Raw genomic sequence first — 6,650 nt, 5'->3', positions numbered from 1 at the left:
CGCAATGAATTGAGGTTGCCTGTCTTCACCAATGGGTGACCTCCCCATGAGTGGTCCCTCACTATTAGTTTGAACCTCGGTAGATCCATCGGGTTGTCATTGGACATCCCTAAGAGATCCAGGAACCATGTTGTCCCCTCTAATCTGGGGTAACCAGCACCATAGATACTTGCTGTCTCCTCACCCGAGCCAGCGTCCTCTCTATCATTGCAAAAGGGGGTAAATGCATATTGTGTGCTCAGACTCCACTGTTGCAGGACTGCATCTATCGCCTCCCCCTTTGGATCCGGTCTTCAACTGAAGAACCAAGTAACTTGCCTGTTCAGTCTCGACGCAAACAGGTCTGTCCTGCACGGACCCCATCTCATCATCAATTTCTGGAAAACTCTCTTGTCCAGCTTTGTTCCAGTCTGCAATCTCATTTTGTCGGCTCGGAAGATACTCTGCCATCACAGATATCTCTCTCTGTAGGCAGAGATGCCAACATTATGTCGCTAACAATGCTAGCATTCTTGACTTCCTGCCTCCCAGTCGGTTTGTAGAGGAGGAGCCAAGTAACCCACCTCAACCGGCCCTCCCATTTTACCTATAGATTGGAAGCCGGAATATGAGACGTACACAGAACAGCTGAATCGACAAAGAGAAGAGTATGGACTCAGTCCACTACCATTGAAAGGTCCAGTACCTAAGAGGATCTGGGAGCCAAGATATCAGTTGAGAAAACCATACCTGCATTCAAGAAAATAGGATGATCATTTGAATAAGATACCTGAAGAAGTAGAGCCAATCAGTGGCAAGGATGAATGGTAATGCTGTTTACCATCTGCACGTATATGCTATATGAAACTGAAATGATGAACACGGAAAATGCAGCGACTAGAGAATGCATCAAGAGAGTGTCAAGGATAAGTGACACTTTGGGATCAAGGTGAAGATGCTTATGCCACAGAACTGATGACGACATTAAGTTGTTTTACACATGTACAGATGCAGAAGAAACGCAAGGAGCAAAGCAATCATGAAGCTAGCTCAAAGCTTATAGTTTAATAGACTGCGGCAAGTGCCAAACGTGTATATATATAGGAATGAATAGATTATGGATGGTTTCAATTACATGTTGTAGCAGGCTGGACTTGCAAAAGGCCTCAATTCAGTGCGTTGCAGTTAAAAAAGGAGAAATTGAACTACAAGTGAACTTCAGAAAGGCAAGGGTGAACAAGCCAAGAAATCTGAGTCTTAGCAAACTGACTTCGGATACAAATCGTGTGAAAGAACAAAACTCCTGACCAGAAGGCATGAAGATAACAAGCAAGACATCAGAGATCTATTGGAAAATAAAATTAAATATACGAATAAGCTTGAATTTTGTGGTCTCTAGTCACATGGAAGTATGAAGTTGGACGACAAGATGTGTGCCTGACTCCCTAATTTTCTCAGAGCTAAGAACAAGTCCAAGGCCAACTTCAAACTCACTAATTGACAGTGAACTACTGAAGTGATGATTGATTGGGATGCTGGTTGGTGGGAAGCAAGGTTAAGGCGAGCCCATCAACACCTGCATGGAAAGTCTGTGTGCTGCTAACGTAATTGGAAAACCACTGTAGAGCGTAAAGTGCCAACCAATTGTAGAGGACCTGCATATTAAGGGGTCCTATAGTCATGTAACCAATGGGATGTCAAGTATTTAGTGATGTTCATAGTGGTCACATTTAGAGGAAGGGCTTAGTTGCCCCACCTGTTAAGTAGCCAATCATATGCTTACACCTTCTAGACTAGTATGGATTGTATACTTAGATATCCATGAATAGCCAGCCTATCCCTGTTACTCTTAGGTTTTTGTAGTTTGCCACATAGGATGACATAGTACATGTGCAGGTTGTACGTCAATGATGACAAACTTTACATAAAGTCTCAGTTTTATATGAAATGCATTGAGTTGAAGATCGAGCGATTTCGTTGATGTTCGTTGTGCTCGGTGTTTTAGAGAATTGTTAATAAAACAGTCTTCCTGTTTGTCAACATTCTGAGTCGCCTCTATTATTCGATGCATGAGTAAGGTCTGCATACCGATCCATCTCAAGGGTAATTGCTACTCATCAAAGGAGCTTGGCTATACAGTTCACTTGGTAGCAGAGAGAGGATGGTTAAAGAGTCATCGGTCTTAGTAAACTTTAGAGTCTCAGTGTCACATCCCGTTCTTGTTGGAAATTGCCATGGCGTTTATATGAGCGCTCTTCAACACACAGAACCCATTAAACTACAATTCCCATCTTCCTGCTATGTTAGTCACGTGACACGCACGCACCACGTTGCCGTGTCTTCTGAAGACCGTATTTAATACTGTCTGTTCGAGTGCCCAGCGCTCCTAAACTGTGTTAGTTTCGAGCGTTGTTTCCTGACTCCTGTTTGATCTTGAATCCTGTGCTGAATCCAAGCCTTCGCCCCTGCCTTTCCTTCCTGTTTCCAACGCCCGCCCCTCTTCGACTGATTTCCCCGGAAACCTTGAACTCGGCTTGCATCTCGACCTCCACTTGTTAAAGTCCTCTGGCTGTGACGTTTTTTTTACTCGAGCACGATAATAAAGGAACTAGCGTGAAGTAACGCTTATTTCCTTTGCCCTTAATTTTGTTTACTTCAACAATCATTTTTGACACTGTTTAATTTGGACGCTTTGCTGAATTCTCTTTAAGTTATTTCTGGGTATTTTTTGGACGCTTTGCTGAATCTACAATTGGATTGCTTTGGACATATTGGGACGCTTTGCTGAAATCGATTTGGATCACTTTGGGTTATTCTTTGGGACGCTTTGCTGAGTCTACTTTGGAACACCGTGGATATCTTCTTGGGACGCTTTGCAGCGCTGAGGTCCTGAGGCACTGGTGCACTCCTCCTTCACCGTTGATATAAGAATTCCCCTCTGTGTCCATTACTAGTAGGTTACTGGTACATTTTTGCTACGGAACAGGTAAGAGTGGGTACTTGGGGGGTGTTGTTTGCTGTTAATTCGGCAATACCCGGCTGCATTCTGAACGTCTGCTCTGTTCTTCCCTCCTTTAGCTCTGCTGAGTCTGCTCCTGCCTTTTCACTCAAGCCCTCAGCCTGACAGGTGGAATAGATTCATTGTAGGCTGAGCTCTTGGGGGGGGGAAGTCTTTGGCCCTCATTACGACCCTGGCGGAAATCGAAAAACGATGGCGGAAATGCAATACCGCCATCGAATAGCGCTCGGTGCGACTATGACCCGTCACCGCAAAGTACGAAGCCATTAGCGACACCGTAGTGAACGCCAACGCTAACTGCACCAAGCACGCGCGCGCGCGCCATGCCAAACCGCAAACACCACCATGGTGCAACGGTACGCCAATTCCGACCCTAGCGGACATGTACCTAACGCCATCAGGCATGGCGGAATGTACCATTCCGCCATGGCGAGAAGTACGGCATCGCGAATCAACCGTAAACGGCCCCACTGAGTGCCTGTACACCGCTCCCTGCCCACAAAGTACAACTCCCCGTAGGTGCAATGAAGCCACAATGCAACCATTGAAATGTACAAGTCACCCATGCATGCCAACGAACAAAAGAAACACAACAGGGGCCAATGGGAGCTGCAGGGCACAGATGGCACGAATACAGAAGCCATCCCAATGGACATGACCACAGTCCCCCACCAAGAAACGCACGCAAACACAGGCACCTGTGACCAGCAATATACCGAAAACCACATCATTCAACCAGTCCACCTGGCTGACCGGCATCTGTTACACAAAACCCAATCCCCCGCCCCTGAGCATGACAACATTCAAACTGGCATATTGGCAGCCCCCATCCCTGACCTCACTGGGCTTCGTAGGCAAACGCGCACAGCACAGTACCACGCAACGAAACCCCGAAGCTGGAACCCAATGCAGATCTCCTCACAATACATCGCCCCCCAAATAGGCATATGCCACATCACTTGCAAAGAAAAACGCTACACGGGCCAAATCAGAATAGATATTTATGCACATCAAAATCACCAAGCACATACAGCCATCAGGCCATGAAATCCAAAACACCAATCACCATTGTGGGCTGCTTCCGCAAGAAATGACCAGCCACTACCTGTGTGTCGCCCTGTTCCCCCATGGTACACAGAGCCACATCCACGTCCGAAAAGGCAACATGGAAGCGCACAGAACCGCAGGGCCGTCCCAATGGGGAGGCACTAGTCCAGCTGAAAGGCCGAAATGTTGCTCCGAGCCACCAGTACTGCGTAAGGGCATGTGGGCCATTGGCGATCGTCCCATAAGATCGTAATGCTGCTCCACTGATTAACACGAAGCAGCAGGTGTCGGGAGTAAAATCCATCTGCAGGAGTGGCATACAGATGGCAGTGGCAAAAGGGGAGGAGATACCTGTCAACCAAAAGAAAAGAAAAAGAATAGAATGGCCATCAGAACTACATTCGAACAACTCACTTCAATGATCACACTAGATCCACAGCCATATGCATGCTAGCCCACTCCAAAGGATCATCACCACCCCAAAACCACTTGCGACTCATAACTATCCATATCGAGGTGCAAACACCATCGCAAACGAGTGTCTGAGGGCGCCTCGAGACAGGGAGGGCTCAACAAGGCCAGATGGACGATGGTCCCACTATGGCAGCCCTGCATCACATAGCGTAGGGGAGGCGGATAGATCCCAAGAAGCCCTGTACATGGCAAACTCTGTATCAAATCACCTGCCCATGCATCCATCCATCATTCCCTCATCCCGGGATCAAAATGCCTGAATAATTACTCACATGACATTAGAAACATCCATTGAGTCTGTGCGTTATGCAGCCTGCTAAATCCACAGTGCCCCAGCCCGTAATTCCAGTGTTGTGAAGTAACATGTATTTGGGAACGGACGGCCTCATCGCCCACGTAGCAATTGCGCATCCCAAACTATTCATATCAATCATTGCTCCCTCGCCATGGGCCCTGTCTCAAGGACATAGAACAATAGAACGTTACATTTGCAGTCAGACCTGTGGGCATCTCCTCGCCGCTAGCTGGAAACCGAAAGCGCCGCCCTTCGAATTCCTCATTTGCAACATCACGTCGAAAAGGCATCTGTGGCCGTTTGAAATCACTAATCATCCCATCGAGTGCGGCTGTGTGTGAAAATGGCAACTGCCTTCACCCACGAATGGGACGCCCCGCCCGTCGTTGCAACTCGGTACAGTGATGCATGAGGGCCCACCGTTACTCGAGTACTACGTCCCACTGACCCCTCACAAATCTGTTCGCGACTGCACAGATAGTATGTGAAACAATGGGACCACAGCAGAATGAACATTTCAACCAATCTTACACGGCCATCGGGTACTAATACATGATTGCAATAGCAAGATACAATTCCCCGAATTGCAGCGTTGTGCGCGGGACGTGCTCGGCCAAAGGGGAGAGCAGTTTGCACAGGTGGAATCAATCACCACAGGTGGAGGCCATACAGCCTGAAAACACATAAATTGCACAGCCAGTCTCCTCCCACAACCACACCGAAATGCTACCGGCAGGACTCGCGATGTTGGCCCTGGGGGACCTGATAGCACTGCAAGTGCTCCGACTCCAAGAAGTAGACGAACACCAACTAGAACCAGCCGCACGGAGGAGACGCAGGAGGAGGAGGAGGCCAAGGCAGGGCCAGCAAGGCCCACCAGCACAGCCACTACCACCACGCAGGCAGCCCGCAATTCAACGCCTCCGAGCACATCCGTTCAACCTCACTGATGAGCAGATCCACACCCTCTACCGTCTGGACCGGGACACCATAGCCGCCATTGTGGACATGACACAGGCTGACCTTGTCAGCATGATAGATAGCCCAACCGCCATCCCACCCCTACTGAAGGTGGTGTCTGTACTCCACTTCCTGGCCACAGGCACCTACCAGCACACAGTCGGACAGTTGCATGGCATTTCTCAGCCACTGTTCTCACGGACACTATTGCAAGTGCTCGATGCCCTCCTGAAGCACGCAGACGACTACATCTCTCTACCACGCTCGGAGCAGGAAATTACCAACACAAAAGTGGGATTCCATGCACTTGCCGGCATACCGGGTTGCATTGGTGCCATCGACTGCACCCATGTTGAATTGGTCGTCCCACATGCCATGGAGGCCCAGTACCGCAACCGAAAACAATTTCATTCCCTGAATGTACAGATGGTGTGTGACTCCAACAGGATCATTACACATTGTTGTGCCCGATTCCCTGGATCAACCCATGATTCTATGGTCTTGAGGAACTCTACAATACCACGCTACATGGAACGACACGCAGGGAACAGATCCTGGCTACTCGGTGAGTCTCATTACATGCATGATGATGTGGGGTATGTGAATTGTCAATGACCTGCCAGGAAGGGGGGGGGGGGTGTGCGTACGTATCAATGGCATTCCACATCATACGTTTCTCGTCCACATACAGGTGATGCTGGATATCCACTGAAGAGATGGCTCCTCACACCAGTCCGGAACCCACGGGACCAGCATGAGGAGGACTACAACCATGCCCACTCACGTACCCGTGTAGTCATAGAACAGGCATTCGGCCTACTGAAGACCCGTTTCCGCTGCCTCAGCAGGTCTGGCGGGGCACTCCTGTACCGCCAT

Source organism: Ambystoma mexicanum, chromosome 2p (genome assembly GCF_040938575.1).
Source record: "Ambystoma mexicanum isolate Mex_15411 chromosome 2p, UKY_AmexF1_1, whole genome shotgun sequence".
In the NCBI taxonomy this organism is placed as follows: domain Eukaryota; kingdom Metazoa; phylum Chordata; class Amphibia; order Caudata; family Ambystomatidae; genus Ambystoma; species Ambystoma mexicanum.
The sequence above is the reverse complement of the archived record's forward strand: the minus strand, read 5'-3'. Positions refer to the sequence as shown.